Source organism: Lates calcarifer, linkage group LG20, assembly GCF_001640805.2.
Source record: "Lates calcarifer isolate ASB-BC8 linkage group LG20, TLL_Latcal_v3, whole genome shotgun sequence".
In the NCBI taxonomy this organism is placed as follows: Eukaryota; Metazoa; Chordata; class Actinopteri; family Centropomidae; genus Lates; species Lates calcarifer.
In genome coordinates, this window is record NC_066852.1 from 6,719,205 (window position 1) to 6,739,893 (window position 20,689).

Here is a 20,689-nt window from a genome sequence, read left to right on the forward strand (position 1 = left end):
GAAAATAACAATAACATCATACATACCACACAACCTGGATCAACTGCAGCTGAAACAGGGCAAAAAAAAAAAAAAGGCTTAGCATCAGAATTGTACCTTCAGTTGCAATGCCCTCTTTCTTTTATCATGAGCCATCATTAAGTCCAATCAAAAGATCAACTTTTATAAACATTCATTCATTCATTCTTTACTTATCTATACCGCTTCTCCTTAAGGGTTGCGGGAGGTTTCAAGCCAATCCTAGCCGACAATGGGCAAGAGGCAGGGTACACCCTGGACAGATCGCCAGTCCATTGTGGGGCATATCATAAACAGCACTGCAGTAGTTCTTCTTGCATCAGTGAGCTCTCCAATGCACTGACTATATGGTAAATGAGATAAGATGTTATTTATAGGCCTGTGCTAGACAGAAGACTGAGAAGTTACTTCTCTCTCTGCAAATGATAAACAGGAAACAGTACAATTATGACCTTAATTACTGGATAGTTGCACCATCATTAATTTACCCTTGTTAAATTATGCAGGAAAAGCGCAGGCTGGCACAAGTGTAATGTAAATTTTAACAGAATAAATTATTGAGAAAATTAATAAAGTGTGGACTGGAGTGGGAGTGAATGATAGCATAGAATAATAATGCTCGAGAGAGAGGTAGAGAGTGATAGCTTTCTCTAAAAAATCTGTTTGTCTCAGAACATATACAGACCCACTTTTTCATACCCTCACAAAGCATAATTCATGATCATCGCCCATATAATTTTAGGCTGCCAAATTGTACTGTGTAGCGCACCATTCATGAAACAATCAATCTCAGTGAAATGTATATGAGATGAGCTAGTTCCCAGTTTAATAATCATACAGCAGTGAATCGCTGTGTGCAGAGAGAAATTATACGGTCGTACAATTACCATGTAAAGTCAGAGTGTGTCCCCATTACATTGATCAAACAAGGAGGTTAGTTTAAATGTCAGTCGAGTGAGGTCTGGCTGCCAGGAGAACGTTAGCAGTGTTGACTCTAATGTGAGAGGGTGAAAGTCACATGAGCCCCCTTTTTGTTAAACTGACAAATTAAACCTGTTGCTCTCTGTCCAGCAGAAGTGACATGTATAGAAGATATTACAGTGAAGGAAAAGATTTTCACTCCTACACTGTCACACTTGAAAAATAATGTGAAAAGTAGGTTAGATCTGAAATTTGTATTTAAACCAAACGTGATCATCATGGAACAGCTCTGCTTTATGTTTGGCAGCATGTTCAGATTTTATGTCCATGCTAACAATAGCTTATTAGCATTAAACCCAAGAACAGCTGCATGAGGGGTGGAAGTAACAAATATTAACTGATAAAAATGGAGTGGTAAAAATTGATATGATTTATTTAAAGCTGAAAACAGTCATGATATGATGAAAACTGAGCTATGTTTCATCATTTTCCCTGTCTGACTTTCATTCATCATCCTCACAACACAAAATTGTCATTTTTCATTTCAGTAAAGTGGTCTCAGGAGTGGGAGTAACAAAATAACTGAAAAAATTGGAGTGATGAAAATGCTTACAAATTAATAATGGATATGATGAAATATATGTGAACTGATATGAACTTGGCTGAAATTTCATTTGAAATCAGTTGGGTTGTGTTACTTTCTACTGTTTACCATTCATCACAATACATAAATCTGTGATTTGCAATTCTTGCCCACAGATGTAACTGTGTGCCTGGATTTGCAAACTTGATTTATGCAGTCAAGGATTTGCAAACCGTGGGCATGAAAAACATGTGCATGGATTTGTACACTGGGGTACACATTTACACATGGCTCTATTTTTCTCAGCTAGCCAAACACTGTGTGCAGTGGACACAGGGTTACATTTTCAGCTCTGCTTCTACAGAGTCTTTGTATGCCAATGCCAATAAACACATTATAAGGTGTATGTTTTTCAATGGGACATTTTTGCCTTTTGCCTTTCACATTTTTTTAAACTAAAAGATGTTCTCAATGATTTTAATTCTATCAAAGAAAGAAAGAAATGATCTAGTTTAAAATAATCACAGAATCTCAGCTAATCTCACTAAGTAAATTCTAATGTATATGAAGGGTGCTGTTATGGTTTGGTTTAGTTTGTCTTTGTGTTGTGTTTTCTCTCTGTTCCCCCTCCCCTTTTTTCTGTTTTGCTGCAGAGCTGGTGTGTTGCAGGGGGTGTGGCTGTCTCCTCCTGCTGGCTGATCTCGCACACCTGTTTCCACTCAGCTCGTTCTCCCTCCTCCTTCATAAGCCCGGCCTTCATTCCAGCCCTTTGCCAGAGTATTCCTTGCTGCTTCCCTGTGTGCAAGTTCTCAGTGTTACCTGTGGCAGGTTCCCCTGTTCTCTGTGGCTTCCAGCGTTTTCCTGTGGCAAGCCTCACCTGTTCATTGTTGCTCCAGACTTCCTCTAGTCAGCCAGTTACCTGCCGAGCCTATCTGCCTATTTGTTCCTGTGTTTGATCGGTGCCTATTAAGAGTCTTCTGTTCGAACTCTCCAGTGTGTGCTTCTCTGCTTTGGGGTCTTAGTCCTAGAGTACATAACAGGTGCTCTCATGTATTGGCCTTTAGGTATTACAGTCTATCTATATCATGACAGCCTAATGACGATAACCAATTTAATGCCATTTTTAACGATAGCCTTGATTCAGTAAGAGCTCAACGAACAAAATCAAGCTTAGTGTGGATCTATCACAACGGAAAAGAGAGAAAATATTATCATTTCAGTAATCATTATGTTTTCTGATAAATTTAAGAGACCACGGGAAAGAAATTCCCCAACAGTTTTACCATCAAGGACAGGCAAATTGTAAATTAAATCAATTATTCATTTTCTCCATCCCTCTTTGTTAATAGTCTTGTGTTGAGCGAGTGTTGGAACAGCTGTTCACATGCCTTGTGGAAAAGGGAAGACCAAGTGCTGCACCATGAAACCTAATCACCAACTGATGTAAATGTAATTCATAAAGGTAGACTGACAATCACTAACCATGGGTCAGTTTCACAGGTCAGTCATCAAATCCCTACATATATATTTACACATACTGTATGTGTATTATTATGTATTACACATACTATAATGTGTATTAATATGTTATGTTGGGTACTTTTATTCTTACCAAAGCTGAATACCACTGATGAAACTGGAGTTTCAGTGAGTCAAATGTGGAAATAAGGAAATGTGTCCTGATACTGCATAACTGATTTTTCATTTCAGTCCCAACAGTTCTTCCTTATAATAGATGTGAGAGGTTGAGAACTAATAAGAATTTGACACCAACACAGATGACTGCTTGTTGAATATGCATGAGATACATATTCTCTAGAATGAGATTGATGAAATGTGTGTATTTAAAGACTGTACAAAGGTTTCTTTGTGCATTCTTGGGATCTTCATAGGGAAAGGTCACTTTAATCACACTGATTGCTTATTTACACGCTGTTGTGCTCACTGCTCACCGTCCCCACCTTTCTATTTCTGAGTTACAATTTTCACTTTGTTTTATTGAGATAAAGTATCTCTGGAAACAGAATTTGACCATCTACTCAGAAATGTTTTTAAGCCATGGTTAACCTTTGGAACAGGTGTATTGTCTTATTTGAAGGATAAAAAAAAACTGATTCTGTCAAGTCCTGTTGAAAGGATTCAGCTGTAAGACCTCTCTCAGCAGTATTATATACTAGTACATTCATAGAGGACAGTGCACATTTATCAACATTTACAGCATTAATATAAATGTCTGGGGTTAGCTCAACAGCTAATAACTGGCAAATGACAAAAGGCATCAGCTCACAGTACAGATGCAAAGACAGTAGGAAACTAGAGGGAATGTCATAACACTTTGTCCTAATAGTCTTATATCAACAATAAAATCAGACAAGTATAAAACACTACAAACAAGTTAGAATAAATCTATAAATCATTCATATCTTAGTAGTTTGTTTTGAAGTTTTATTTTTCTTAAATGTGTATGTACTGCAGCCCCATATTTCCATTGGTAGAGAATTCCAGAGTGCTGCCACTCGCACAGAAAAGGCTGAACGGGACCATCTCTTCTAGAAACTACCCTTATTGTACTGGAAGTAATGTCCATGAGTGGGTTAAATAAGGAGGTGCCATTCTATGCAGAATCTCAAATATGAGACACAAATCGATATACTTTTATTTTTTATTTTGTAACATGAATAAATGATATCTCTGAATGACATGACATGCAGATAATGACTCAGTTTGTTACTTTGTTTGTTCCAGTAGCTTTGATGCTTACGCTTTCCACATTTCCAAATGCTGACTCTGTCCTGTGAAATGTGTTATATTAGGTTTTCAGTGTAAAACCGTTTTTACATTAGTATGTAAACATGTGCAAAAGTGTTTCGTCTGAGTCATGAAAAGTTATCCACAGTTTACTCCACATTGACTGCTGTTTTGCTGACTGTGTGACGACTTTTGAAAAACTCAGGAGTGAGATCAATGTGTCAGCAGTAGTGAAAAAAAATTATTAAACATAGTATTCTTGTTTCCTAGTTCCTTGGACACACAAAACATCATCATCTGCATACATTTGTATGTGAACTTCAGTACAAGCTAAATGCATGTCATTTAAAAACGGACTAAACAGTAAAAGGCCTGGTATGGGATCCTGGCAGACTCCAATATTGTTCTTAAGAAAGTATCTATAAAAACGTTAACATTAGGTGCATCTCAGTTACATGGCTATTTTCAATTTTAATACAATGTAACATATCTCTATAGATATGGAATAATTATGAAGTAATTGCCTTTTGGTTATCTCAGTTAAAAGTCAAAATCACATTTCTCCCAGCAGGCAGACTATCAAAAAATATTTCTATGCAATACTTATAATGAAGAAGGACACTAAATATACTGATGCAGCTACACCACATGAGAAAATTAAGGCAAAGTTCTGAGCCTTAGTAGAGAGCACATTCAACCTTGGGTGCCAAAAGACAAAGAAATTAAAAGCAATTCACCCTCCTCTAAACTGATTTATATGCACAGAGTATCCAGTGTGCATACCTGATTCTTTCTGCATTAAAGAAGCAGCTGAACCTGCACTGTATATTCAGGTGGTGGTGCAATGTTTGTGTCTCTCTGCTGTAACTTTTAGAAACACAGCTGCAGGTTTGACTAAAAATTCAGAGCATGAAATCAAAGAGACATTCACATTAAAAAAACTGTTACAAGTTTGCTTTCAGTAAGATTCTGCTTTGATTGATTGAAAAGTTAGTCAACTGACCAATTAAGGTCAATAAAGCCAAACAGACTGTTAATGAGTCAGGCAGAAGTAATTAGTCTTGTGTTTCAAATATCTCCAGTGAAAAGATGAAGTCCTCCTTTCCTTATGCAGATTTTTATTTTTGAGTGTCTGTTCTGGTGTGTAGCAAGGTGCATGGTGTGTCTCCACGTCTGTGTAGCAAGGTGCAGATGTTCACAGCAGTTAATGATTTACATCGCTCTTGATCATTTCATCATTAGGCTTTGTTGTTAAATACAGCACTGAAATGTAAATTCTCAAAATTATTTGCACAAAAATATAGTATGGAGAGTGAATCCCCCTGTCACATTGTACTGAGCCACATTTTGGCATGAATAACACTTGGACAGATTGATTGTATAGATGTACAGCAGAGAAGTGGATTATGCTACAGGACTGGTTTATGATATTTTTGTGGATATTTTCCACCATGAAATGTTGTCACAACTGGAATCCAATATTATCCACATAACTAGCTGAGGACTGTGGATTCTCTGAAGAGTACAATACTATTTTACTCAAGTAAAGATACTGTCACCTTAAAAAAAATCAAGTTAAAGAAAAGTGATATGATTTTATGTAACAATGTTTTTCTAAAAGAGGGATGAAGGAAAAAATGTTATATGACAAGGATAACAAGATTATATTATTAAAGAGCAGCTTTAGGCTAAAAAATAAAATGTATTAATATGTCAACATGTACATTTAGAATAGGTATGACAACACACATGCAAGAGGACTCAAATGCAATCAAACATTTTTTTTCTCTAAAGCATTTTTTCCTCACGCATACTTGAGGGACATTCAGTTGAATTTATAATGTTTCTGATTTTTTGTACTCTGATTATACATTTGTCAACCCCTTCTGGGCTGTTGAGCTGTTAAAAAAGCAGGAATAAACAAACACAAACTGAGTTTTACAGTATGATTTACACAACCTGTGTTTTAACTGCAACCCTTCACTTTAATACAGTATGCATTTTCAAATCATGTGTAATGTTTCTGTGTGGAGTTTACATCTTCTCCCTGTGCCTGTGTGGGTTCTCTCCAGGTACTCTGGCTTCCTCCCACAGTCTAAAGACATACCTATAGGTTAATTGGTGACTCTAAATTGCCTGTACTTGTGAGTGTGAGTGATTGTTTGTCTATATGTGAGGTGAGGTGTCTGTTACTGTAGTAATATACAGACAGAGTCATCTCAGTCAGTCTAGTCACCATTTCCAAACCCCCATCTGTATTCCACCTCACTGCTGCACCTCAGCTGTATGAACCAAACACAGTCTGTGAGTCCAAGATCTGCAGCCATTAAACAGAGCACTTTCCCTGATCAACAACTTTTAATCAACAAAACAACATAACCATAACATTGTGGTTGTATTGCACTGTCAAACAGTCCTGTTCCCATCCTGAGTCCTCTCATTTGTTGTTGCCATCTTCCTCCGACAAAAGCTCTAATGCCCCCCAGAAAAGCCCTCAGCTATTAATAGTGAATGAAAAGACCGGGACTTTGATCAAAAAGCTGGGCCTGTCTTCTTTATTCACCATTTAAGACCACTGCAATCAGAGCTGGAACACCAGAACTTGTCCAGAGACTGAAATTCACATTCAATTTCTCAACAAAGGACTGCAGATGGAAAATAGGTCAATCGGGTGTATAACATCTCTTCTCTAATGTAGTTTGTACATGATCCATGGAAAATAAATTCATTATGGAAAAAAATACTGTAATGTATAAATCCATATATAGCCAAGGTAGATACACTAAACAGTGACAGCACAGTCTTGATGTCAGGTGTCAGAAGTGAAGTCCTACCAATGACAGAAACTCAATATGTCTGCACAGAGTGTTCTCCAGTGGGGACGTGAGAGGAAATGAACAGACTGAAAACAAGCAAATCCTACATGAATAACAGCAGGGGGAGTAGAACAAAAGCAGACAATCTCAGTCAGATTTCCTGGTCACCCGTCAGTGATGAGAGCATTTTGGTTAAAGCTTTCATAGAGGGACCTATTTTACTGTCACAAGCATTTCCAAAGTAAATGTCCCTTCCTGTCTATTGAGCCTCTTTACTGTGTGATTGAGTGAAATAACCTGCTGTGATACAGTCTTTGTAAATATATGACTAACCTCAGAAGCATCCTTTCCCAAGCATGTACAGTACAGTATTTGCCTACTGAAACATTTCGGCTCGTACCATAAACAAGAGGCAAAATCCATTCATTTCTCACTGCTGTGTGCTTGACAGACATGATGAGGTTTTGTATAATATTCTTGTATGTATTGACTTGTTGTATTGAGGTTTTATTCCCCCAGAGCTACTTCACAATACAACAGGTTGTTAATGCCTGTCTCATGGCTATTAAACTTCTTTGGAGCAATACAGTCTCATTTTATGAATTGACAAGTACAGTCAGGTTATACATGAAAGATATTGACAAACCTAATTCAAGCTCTAAAAATAAAATCTTTCACAAAATTCCTTTCATGATCATTCAGCCTGAAAAAAACAGCCCTGAAATAGTTTTATAATGAGCAATAAAATATGAAAAGAACCATTTTAAATTTTACCGTCATCACATAACATACAAGACTTGTTTTAGATATGTCATGATCCTAATATGGTGAGCTTACACTATATAACTGAGTCTGCTCTGTCAAGTAATTATTTAGGAACAGATGAGAAGAGAGGCTGTCTGGCAGCGCTGGAGTGTCATCTGTAGTCTGCAAGTGCTTGGATGGCATGTGATGTGCACATAGAAAGTGCACTTAGTGCACACATCATATTAATGGTCTCACAAGTAGTAATAGGTTAATATGCCGCTACTGCTGAACTTCCAGCTGGTGTAGCATCCTCTTAATGGGCAGAAAACAGCTCTCTATGTAACATTTGAAACCCCAGACATGATTTATACCACAGTCAGGACTGGGATGAATCATTCTGACAGTGAGGCAGTATCACTGTCAGGTAGGAATGAGTCCCACAGACCTGTTGCCTCACTATTTTATGTTGCAAGATGGGTTTTCATGTTTTGTTAGAGCCCAGTGCTCTCCCAGTTTGCCCCAAATGGCAATGTTATTTGTCATGTGGGCATGGCTGGCAGTCAGATTGAGAGGAATGGATCACATATATGAGGCTTGCAAATAATCTATTGTCCCAGATAACTAGATATATGAGCTTTGTTTTATCTGCAGTTCAGGACATGACCTAAAGGGCATTCTAAACAACTGAACACAGGATTAAAATATTCTTTATGTGTTGTACAGAATATTTTAAATGAACAACTGTACTATCAATATAAATAAGTGCAGAATTCATAGCTGAAGCCACCAAGACAGAGATTGTGCTTGACTGATGTTCTTCTTCTGTAAATGACAGACATGAGTACATAATCATCAGTGTAATACTGTCCCAGTATCAAAAGAAATTCAATCTTGTTTTTATCTTACCACTTTTAGAGCAAAATAATAATTCTACCTTTTTTTTTCTTTCATTGTCACCACCTGGGAGATTTCTTGAGAAAAAAAGAGGGAGGGATCATACCTGTCACACCAGCTGTACCCATCTGTTGTCAAGCTGGTGATGTGAGGGGCTGTCAGGAGAGCTTGTCTGGATCTTCTGTCTCATTTGACTGATTACAGTCAGTGCCAGGAGGACTATTGCTGTCACTGCGTGAAACAGTCAAGTTTTAGTGAGAAGTGATATAAGCACATTTGAGCCTCTATGTTTTAGGAATGCATTTTTTTCATATTAAAAGCCAAATGCTGACATTATATGAGCTGAAATTAAAAAAGATGACTTTTATAACACAAAGACTTATAACAAATGTACTGTTGCTCTAATCATGTGAATTGATGGGAGGGGATGTTATTGAAATGGCAGTTACAGTGCAAGCTGTGAGGCTCAACACCATCAACAGTTTCCAGGAAACCCATCAAGAGACAGCCAGGGCAATAATGATGCAAAATAGTGAATAAATATGTGTTCCAGCAGAAAGCCACAAGCAGTAGAAAGGAAATGTCAGGTTGATTTCTGAACCTGTTTTCACCACTGATAGCAGAGCCATTTATTGTCCTGTCAAAAAATAACCTACTTCTCAATAGCTGATTCCAAACTGAGCCCTCAAGCAAATTTGCAGGGAGCTTCTGCGTTTTCAAGCTGCTCTTTTGCGAATTTCTGCTGCCAGATAGCTAGATTTATCTCAGTTTCTTTTCAAAGTACTATAGATTTTTGGCATAGGTTACATAAGTTTAAAACAAAAGCTCAGAAGAGGAAAACACAGTGAATAGTACAATCCCATGTCATGATGCTGGACATGTGCAAAGCTGATTGTTGCTTTATGATATTTTTCTGAAATGCATTTCACTAAAAATGATATGTGGGCAGATGTTATTATGGGGGCCAAAAGGAGAAATCTATGATCCTATCCTCCTTACTGAAAGGCTGTGCTGCTGTGCACTGTGATTTGTTGTGGTAAAGGGCCTAGATGATGGTGTTAACCTGGCTGATCTAATATATGTGGTGTGTATAGTGGCTGTGTGAGCTGTCAGAGCATAACGATCACGCCTCCCTTTTTGCTCGTATTCATAAATTATCAAGGCATAGTGATTTATTGCAGGCTGTCACGGTGTGCTGCTGCAACCCCTGGAACAAATGCACTTCATGCAAATTAACATGTCACAAAGTTACAGCATTAAATGAACACTTAAGTGTGAAGTCATGCTCCCACAGTGATGACTGATTTGTTTTTTTTTTAATTTATTTAAGTGATGATAATGTAAAAATAAATTCTGTGTTTCATTGTGGGTGACTTGCAGCCCTGTATTGGATACTGAGACAGATAGTGAAGTAAATCAAAACAGCATAAAAGAAAATGTTGACTGCATTAAGAGCAGTCCTAGCTCTTGGCAATAAAATGGTTTCTGTTCACAACTTTGAAAACAGCCACTGTTGTGAGCAAGCATGTCAAACTAGGCAGCAGTGTCAATTTAGGCAGAGGAGGAGGGCTGGAATGACTGTGGGGGTTCTCAGGAGGTCTCACTGAGGAGTTAATTACTGCCATTATTTCCCCAGTCTCCTCTAGAGATAAAGGTCTTCTTGCTCAGGCTCTCATTATTAAACACAAGGTTGTTTGTCTCCTTACGTTGTGGGAGGACATGGAAAATAAAAGCTGAGGGTCTGATTTAATGTGGTGCTTCTTCATTTTGGGCATGTGCATAACTTTAGACAGTTAAGGAGCAGGATGGCTGCAGAGAGGCACTCCCAGGGTTTGTATGTTTTTGTTGTCTGGTAATAAAGGGTGACATGTGGCTGGTGCAGTGGCTTTTAAAGATGCTATACAAGCAGTTTTAAGCACAAGTGCACTACTGTCAAATTAACTGTGCTTCTTTGGGGGAAAAAATTACTGTATTCAAATGAGACTATGATGAAGACAATAAATGCTATTTCTTCTTCTCCTATTGTCCCTGCACCATCCCTCCTGCTGCAACTTTAGGGATTAGGCTGATGTCAGCCTTTATAAAAACCAAAACCTACATAAAAAATAAGTTGATTTGAAGTTAAAATGGAGTGGAGGAGGTATTAATTGCTTCCTATTCTTTGTGTTTGAGTGATCTCCCTTAATGCTATAATAAGGCAACAATTAGATTATATGTGCTACAGCAAATGTTCTGTATATTTAATGAAGAAATCTTTACAGAATTTGTGATTTATTTACATTACAAGTCAATATAGTGAAGTAGCATCTTTAAAGGTCATATATGTATGTTTTCGCTACATAGCAACATTAGCATTAACAGAGGTGAAGTTAGAATAGAAATACACTCTCTGGGCAGCGCTCTCCTCTCATGTTGGACTGAGAGCAGACTGAATGCTATAGTGACTCACTATTGCAAAGTGGTGGGAGACAGGATGGCCAGGGGTAACTGGTTAGCATTCTAATGTAAGTAGAAGAGAACAAGTGGAGACAGCTCATGGTGAGTAAAGGAATGAAGTTTGATGCTGAAATTGTAACATTTCTTCTAGACTGTAAGTAAACAGCTAGCAATAGCAAAAACTTACATGTAGTACCTTTTAACATACTTTTCAAACAGAATATACAACTGCACATTGACAATGGGGTGTGGCACAGTGGTACAGTGGTTAGCGCTGTTGCCTCACAGCAAGAAGGTTCGAGCCCCAGTTCACCCAAAGGCTTTTCTGTGTGGAGTTTGCATGTTTTCCCTGTGCCTGCTTGGGTTCTCTCCAGATGACTCTAAATTGCCTGTAGGGGTGAATGTGAGAGTGAATGGTTTGTTTGGTTATATATGTTGGCCCTGCGATGGACTGCCGATCTGTACAGGGTGTACCCCACCTCTCGCCCTATGACAGCTGGGATAGGCTCCAGCCCCACCGCGACCCTTAACAGATAAGCAGTATAGATAATTGAATGGATGGACACTGACAATGGGTTTAGTTAAATAGTTTCTTAAGTGGGGTCCACATACATGCTATATAAGCACCTTAAAAACTATACTTCTATACACTGTATACTATAAACTTCTACACTATAGTGGCTTCCTCTATAGACTTTATAGCATTCTAGAGAGTTCTATGCAGAAATGCTGTTCATATAACTAACCCTGTCACATAAGCTCCATTATTCTGAGCTCTGACTATTCATGTCACATGCTATACATATAGCAGAAGTGTTATCCATCCTGTGGAGACTGAATGATTGGATCTAATTTCAGCTGGAGCTGTGCTTTCATGCAAGTAACCTCACTGTAATTTGAAATGTGAGTGACTGATGCAGGTCAAGGCAGTTTATTTTACACAGGCCAAAATCACAACTTTGTCTCAAATGTCTTTACACTCAGTTCACCACAAGATATCATCTATTATTACACCTGGTCTGAAAGGAACAAAATTTACCAAAATATAGGGATGAAAAGGGAGAAACCTCAGGGGGGGACAGCAGAAGAGCGATCGGTCTTCAAGGACAGAGAGACATGCAATAGATGTAGAGTGGGAACATTTATGAAGAACATGGATGTCCACACAACCTCCTCTCTCATCATGGAGAGCTGGAAAGAGCAGGAGCTACACATGTCAAATTGCTACAGATTCATTTACATGCATAGTGAATCCAAATGCAACCTGTTCAACACAGCAGGTTTTTTTTTGTTTTTTTTTTTTACTTGCCTTCCCCGCTTTCTCCCAATTTTTTGGCATGGCCTGTGGCACATTTCTTCTCATTCCCTCTCCCACTGACCTGCTGTCCTTGCTTTTTATCTCTCCTGGTTTCAAGGATGACCAGAGCTGCATTAATTTCCACTGAATACTGAATTAACTTGAAATGTTTCCTCAGGACATAGGAACAAATTTATCCATTTGCTATTTAAGGTGCTTAATCTTCTTTTCTTAAAATCTCCTCTGCTCCATTTGATAAGTGTAATTCGGTGCAGGATCTTATTCAGCACAATTAGCTGTGAAATTCCTGAGCTTAGCTTTAAGTCGTCATCCTGCCAGCATTTGTGATAAGCACCATTATGTGTTATGCTTTGCTAACCTCAATACTTACTATGCCCTAAACTGAACTTGTCTGTAAATCTGAGTGGAATTTGGTTAACATTGCTCAAACTATCTGTTGTTGACCAGTTGTACAGAGAGCTAATCACACTGCATGTTTGTAAGATGTTCATTTACAACAGATGCACACAGATGCATTTCAGCTATTATGTATAGACTTCTATATGATATGGTATGTTCTTTAAGTAATAAGGTAGTGTGTGTAATAGTGGTAAGTGAAACTGTTCTCTGTTTTATGGCTCCCCTTGTCTGTGCCATGTTTCTTCAACTGAAACGTCATCCATTATCCAGGTATGAACACTGCATTACACAAGTTTTTTTTTTTCTTTTTTTCTTTTTCTTGCTCGGAGGTTTTGTTTACTCATGTATGAGATTATATTCCTGAATCCAGCATGAAACAAGATCCATTAAGATGTGTTTTATTAAAGAATGTGTTAAAGTTGTATCCACACAAAAGCCCTCATGTGTACAGGAAAAGAAATTAAATGTGTGTTTACAGTGAAGTTACATTACATTTGTGAGGGTAATGTTAGTTTGTGAGAGCTGCAGTGTTATGATTTGTCTAAATTAATTATTAAAAGGTAGATCCTGTAGTTTACTGGGTTATTTCTCATTTAGGAAAGTATGATCCAGAGTACAGTTGCACTGCAATAACAGAAGCAGCTTTATGAACCAAAAATCATCCATCATCATTTTCCAGGACAGTAGCAGCACAGAATTGGAGGTTCTGTTGATTTTACAGCAACTCAGCATTTCACTGAAACAGCATGCGTTCATGGTGAAGTTGATATAACAGCTTCATTAAAACCTTTTCAAAAGTGTGACCAACAACTGGGATTTAAAAGGAAGACAGTGAGGTGATGGTGAAAGGGGGCTGCAAAACATCAAGTATTTATAACCCTCATGCAAAGCGGTGACAACAGCTCTCTTCAATGTTCTTTACATTTAAACCTTGTCCATTTTGCATGCATTATTGAAGATATTTTAGTGTATAATTCATATTAGGTGAATTCATAAAATAAAAGGCATGTAAGAAACTGCAAAAGCAAAATACAAATGAAGTTTTTATGATAGAAAAACATCAACTTTGGGGTATACGTACTTCCTCAAAATTCTCCATATGTAATCACAAATGCACATATTCATATATACAGGGAATATACTTGGGATGCTGGGAAATAAATTTATATTGCATGGTAATCTTCAAAGTGTTCTGTTGATACGAGAATATTTGTGAATGAAATATTATGATCCATATGAATAGCTTACATACAGTATATTGTATGAAACTGTGACTGCAGTGAAAGGTATGACGTAAAACCAAGCAGAATGTAAACAGACATTTATTTAACCTTTACTTGAAGTCTCGATTGTGAATCTGCCATGAATCTGGTATGAATCATCCTCCATACACTCAATGATGTCCTTTGAAATAACAAATAGAGATTACAGTAATGAGTTCCTGATACAACATTCACAACAAAACACAGAGATGGACAGCATACGTCACCATGCTTATGCAATAATGAGTTTGATACATGTACAGGATGTCACTATCATCACAAACAACTAAAATTTTTGACTGAACAAGAATCATGAATCAGAAATATGATATTACTTAGTACTTACATACAGTATATTTTTGCCATGTTCATCATCTTGCTTTGGTGTGTTTGCATGCTAACATTTGCTGCTAAGCACTAAACACATGATGACGGTTGATGTGTTTTGAGACAAACTTTTTGAAGAGCTTGATGACATGACAGGTGCCAAATGATGGGAATGTTGTTAATTTTACAGGTATTTGGTCATAAACCAATCAAGCTTATGTTTTAATTTCACAGCAGTCCATTCAATAGTAGATGCTTCATTTCACACAAAACTACAAATGTGAACTTCATGGCGGTGCAAGAGGTTAAGTCAGTGCATCATGCTACAAAGTTAGCATGGCTAAAAATACATAGCAATAAGCAAATCCTTGTTTGACATCACTGTATTGACTAAATGCCTCGCCTGTCTTATTCAACTTGTTTGTTTTAGGTGGAACATACTTATTGGCCACAAGTCCTTTGATTCAGATCAGTTGATTAGACATCACTTTTAGTAAAATTCACAAACACAGTGTAAGGCATAACTCAAGCGTTCTAAGTCTCCACATGATCTGGAGGGTTAAGTCCTCTCTCTCCTTGATGTGAAGTGAGGGTGACTGACATAATCCGGGGGAGGAAATGGGAGTACGCTAAAAAGAAAAAATCAGCCACATCAACACCAGCAGGACACCTAAAAAAAGAACAGTGGTCTGCCCACACATGCCTCTGCCAAAGTGTAGGAGTATTTACAGACACAAAGTTGCAGATGTAAATCAGCCTTGAGCTGGAATTCTTTAGTAGCTGATGGTCAGTTTCAAAGCGACAGGATATTGTATCATCTAATGAGGAGCATTAGAAAACTCTCGTGGATCAATTGAGCATGTGGAGGATTTTACTTTTGCTCTCAATTAACTGAATATTGTGCTAGAAAAATCACTTTATAAAACAGGATTTATTTCTTTTCAAATTGCTGTGATGAACAATCCAAAATGTGAAATAGGCACTTCAATAATTTTTCAAGTAATCTTAATTGTAAGTCTTCATCAAAACATTGAGCTGGTTCTTTATGGAGATATTCCCATTTCCATTCTTCCTCATGGATTTATTTTGGTAGAACAAATGTATAGTTTGTCTTCATGCTTCACATTTTGACTACTATTGGAACAATACATTTTAATAAACTACAGTATTTTGCTAGGAGGCTATCAGATGAAAAAAAAAATGCTAGTAAAAACAGTTAACAAATACATGACAATATACAAAAACAATAGGCTCATGAATTCAAAAATGCAGTTCACAGATCAAATATAATTCACAATATCATGCAGTTTTTCTTTTCTTGTCCCCAGTGAGAATTCTTCCAGGACCCTAAAACCACAACACATCAACATGAACAGGACAGTTGTCTTGTGCCCTGTGTTATTGAATAATGAAGCAAGGCCATTTGATTCATTAATAATTGATACTACAATATAAAATAACATTGGGCCAAGCCTTGGCTCAAAATACAAAAGTACAGGAACATCTGGATGATTGTGGTTTTACTGCATTGAGCATAAGAGACATATCTACCCAATAATCAGTGTGATTCAGTTGACGTCAGAGCTGGAACTCTCCCACTCTGTCAACTGATCTCCCACTCTCCCACTTGTTTGAATGTGGACCAAAAAGAACACTTGCAAATTTCTAACAGGACTTAATATCTAAGCCTAGATCTTACAAAATGATTTGTATAGGTTAAAGGTGTATTTTAGTTTAAAACATTCAATTTTTTTGACATGATGTCAAAGACATCTATGATCTGTCTTGCAGAGATATCTACTGAAGTTAGCATGCTAACCAGCTAGCCTCTGACCATCACAGATTGTAATACCACTTTGTACCTCAAGAGGCAAATAGTGAGTCACTGTAGCATCCAGTCTGCCCTCATGCCAACATGAGAGGATAAAGAACTAGTGTATATAGAACCTTTAAGGCTGCTGCAATGAGAAATAAGTGTCAGTGTTTCTGTAAAGACAGCTGATACAAAAAGCAGCTGCTTTGAACACTCCAAGACAAGTAGCTCAGCTTCATCTTCTATGAGCTAGTAGGTGCAAAGATATAGAGCAAGCTGAACAAGCTATTTCTTGGAGTGGTTTGTAACTAGTGGAAAATGTACACCATGAAACCCACATAAGTTTTGGCAGACTTCAGTTTTGTGCATATTGCATATAGAGTAATATTAACATACCACATCATAAACCTGTGGCCAAGTTAAGCAAATAAAAACTGTACACTGTGACCAGAGAGTGGTGGGGACAAGGATTAGAGGCCAGAGCTGCCCAGGGCCCCCAGACAGGTTAATTTGGCCAAGAGTGCACCAAATGCACACTGAGTACATTTATCAAGGGTAACGCATCATTAAAAAAAATACATGACCTACAGCCAAACAGTACATTAAGCCTGTAATAGTGGAAATCATTGATCAGTTCTGTGTAAGCAAACAGTTACCTACACATTCATCAAATATACAGCAACTTTATCATTCATTTGGTCATATTTCTGTTAACCTGATGAAAGTCCAACACTCACTTTTTTAGGGGGGTTTGAGAACACTGACAGTGAAGTAAAACAGTTAAGATGCAAGCAGCACTGAATAATAGCTTATTTAACATCCTTCCATACTCATAAAAGAAGAGTTACAATAAATACTACAACAGCTAGCTATAACATAATAAATGTAGCAATAATGCTCCAACAAGACACTGTCCCAGATAATCAGCAGCTATGGCATCATGGAGTCACTATAAATTTAAATGTGAACGAAACTGGTAGCAGAATATTTCACATTATCACAGAAGTTGTTTCTATCATCTGTATTAACAGTACATCATTATCTGTGTTTCATAACAACTCTGCCCTATGAAAATGATGTTTCTATACAATAAAACTACAACAGCAAGTTTTGTAGAAAATGTAATTGTGTCAGGATTATGTTTTCTATTAATGCAATGAGGATATCTTGTTCACTTACATTTTTGCCAATCTTGCAGTACAGTCCACTTGTAGTGACTACAGTATTACTTTTTTATGGTTACGTTCAGAACTCACACCACATCTTTCCCTGACATAGTACTTTTGTTGCCTAAACTGCTCCTGGATGCCAATCCCAGTTTCTGGTGTGAGATTTGTGCATTTTGTATGCCTACCATCCTGTAATCTCTGCTGCTGTTAATTAATGTAATACTTACATACAGCCAAAGGTTATATTTCCTACAAAACATATGTGCTGTTGCAGTTTAGTTGTATAGAAACATAATTTCTAGGAGGCAGGATGATTTATAATGCATATTGGTAAAAAAAAAAAGAAAAGGAAAAGGTCAAAACAAGGAGGGATATGTTAGTCTGTGTGTGCATGATGAGTAGTTTGAGTCAAAGTCACCTCTCAGTAAGTGAAGTGCACCTATAACTTGAATCTGTTTGTTATTCCACCGTTCTTTTCACAACACAAAGACTGGAGAATCTGCCACAGAATACCAATTGAGCTGGGGAAGTGATTTGTTTGCTGGTTTGGGAAAGCCTTGCTTCAAGGCTCTTTGTGAAGGATGAATTAACACACATTGTAGGCCGCCCATTGAGACACCCAGAGACAAAATACCCGACCATTCAGCTTGGCTGAGCCATTTTTTTTCTTGCAACTTCCTTTGCCTTGTTCTCTCGCTCTCAGCCCCCATTGCTACAGTTTGTGCAGCTGTTGTCTGGTAACTGTGGCAGTGACAAGGTAGGTGATGCTTTCCCATAAGGCACTGGCTATGCAATAACTCTGTTGTAACAAGACTATACTATAACTACTGCACCTGACTGTCTGAGTCACAAACCCATCTATATGGCTTGCCTTCATTCATATATATGTTTGTGTGTGTGTGTGTGTGTGTGTGTGTGTGTGTGTGTGTGTGTGTTCCCAGTTTCTGATGCACTAGCTGCAGGAAGGAGACTACTGTGCAGAGCTTTGCCCTAAATATTGCCTTCACCCCTCTGGAGACCAACTTCCAGGAGATCTGAAAGTCTGTCAAAATGCTTACAGGGTCCCCAGGCGCTTTGACCTACTTGTTTCTTTTCCAAGGCAAACTGTGGAGACATACAGAAACAGAAAATAGTTCACTGTAAAGCATCCAATCACCACTGCCAACACTCATATGAAAAAGAGCAATGAAATTGCATGTTATTTTGCCAAAACTACATGTCACATAGGTATAATGTAGGTTACCGAATCAGCCATTATAACCAGCTCTTCTGAAGCTGAAGGAGTACTCAGTTACGCTGAATGCTCAGATATATATCATTATAAGACCATCATTTGTACATTTCCAGCTCTAATAACACATTCTGTACATGCTATATTAAGGTAGACATTACCAGCAAAGGGTAATGTACTGTGCCCAGTGAAAAAAATGAGGAGGAACAATCCTGCTCTTTTGAGAGTGAGATAAAAGATTATTTGATACAGTCCCACAGCATTCTGGTTAGATGCTTTTTTTTTTTTTTAGTAACACATATACACCTGCTTGTTCATGCAGTTATTCAATCAACCAATCATGTGGCAGCAGTACAATGAGTCATTCAGATGCAGGTCGGGAGTTTCAGTTAATCTTCACATCAAACATCAGAAAAAATTAGATCTGATCAAATAAGTCTTTGTTGTTTTGTCTGTTGCTGTTTTGGCCAGGTGATTACTAAAAATTGAAAATAATATTTGGGCATTCCGCCAACTATAAATGAAATTAGAAATTCACCAGTCTCTGACATTTGGAAACTTATCAAAAACCTTATCATCAGCTGATTTTGGATTAAATATGTGCTGCCTTGGCCATTTTCATGGAGATGATTTCAGAATGTCACAGATCAAAAATAAATCAGTGCTGATTAGAGTCAGAGTCACTTTATACTGAAACATAACAAGGAAAAGTGTAATAATGCAATTAGTTTCACTTTCTTTTTTCTCCACTAAAGTTTGCAACATTTCTCAGAAAATAAACACATAAACAGAACCACTCACATCCAGCCTTATTCACAAATCGCTGTGATTGGGGACAGAATTTAAAGGTCAGAATTCAAACTCTGAAAGGCCACAGCTGCTGCACCCTCGGGTCTCATTTTGATGAAGCTAGGAGGGATGATGTATCTTGTTGCACACAGGCTCAAGCAAGGACTGCATTATTAAGGTAATGACACAAAAGCACATTTATGTACACAAAACTCTGCCCACATTTACAGTAAATAATTATAAGCAGAACATGCAATTTTCTGAATTACAGTAACTCATGCCATATCAACCTTTTCATTAGCAAGATCATGGATAAAAGTGCTTGGTCGAACTATAGTGTGATATTATAATGGACTACACTTAAAACAATCACTTAAGCTCTTAAAGAGAGGCTTTAAAATACTCCTAGCCAGTGGTGTAGAATAGCATCATCACAGAACTAGAGCGGAAGGATTTCAAAGTGTGATTGATGTCTTCAGGAAGGTTATTTCACTACATCACTTCTTGGCTGAGGTGCACATCTTATTTAAAATGTTGTTTTCTTGCCATTAATCAATGTAGTGCATTATAGAGTCTGCTAATGTGCACACTACGATGGCTTTACAACTGCTACAGGGAGGTATTAGATTTTCATATTTTTTTCTAATCACTGAGGTGTTGCATGATATGCAGCCACAATCCATTATTTAGTAAAGGTTAGGTTCAGGTTTGGTGTATTACCCACGGTAGCTTAGCATTTCTTCTAAATGTCACACTTCTCAAAAAGAGGAAAATAAGCACTTAATGGTTCCTAAGGGGTGATCTTTCAGTGTCAAAAATTGTAATTACGTCCTATGTGTTTGGAAGGTAATTTTGCGCTAGTTTAAATCAGTGGCTTTTCATTTCATGTAGAAGATGAGATTTTGATCCTTTTCCCACAGTCACTCTGTCTTATTTAGACGCACACACACAAACAACACACAACTGATAAAATGATGCTTTCTCTCCACATCTCTCTCTCTCATCCCACCCGTCAATCCCTCTCTAGTACATGCCAGTGGCTGCTTGTTTCAGAGAGGATGGGGGTTGGTCCTGTCCTCAAAGCAGAGACTCCCTCAGTCCCATATAAATACACTCACAGATGTCTTGCTTCAAGCCGTGTCTGCCTCTCTCTCTCTTTCTCTCCCTCTCTCTCACACACACACTCCTGCTAGAATCAGACAATTAATAGCAGCAGCA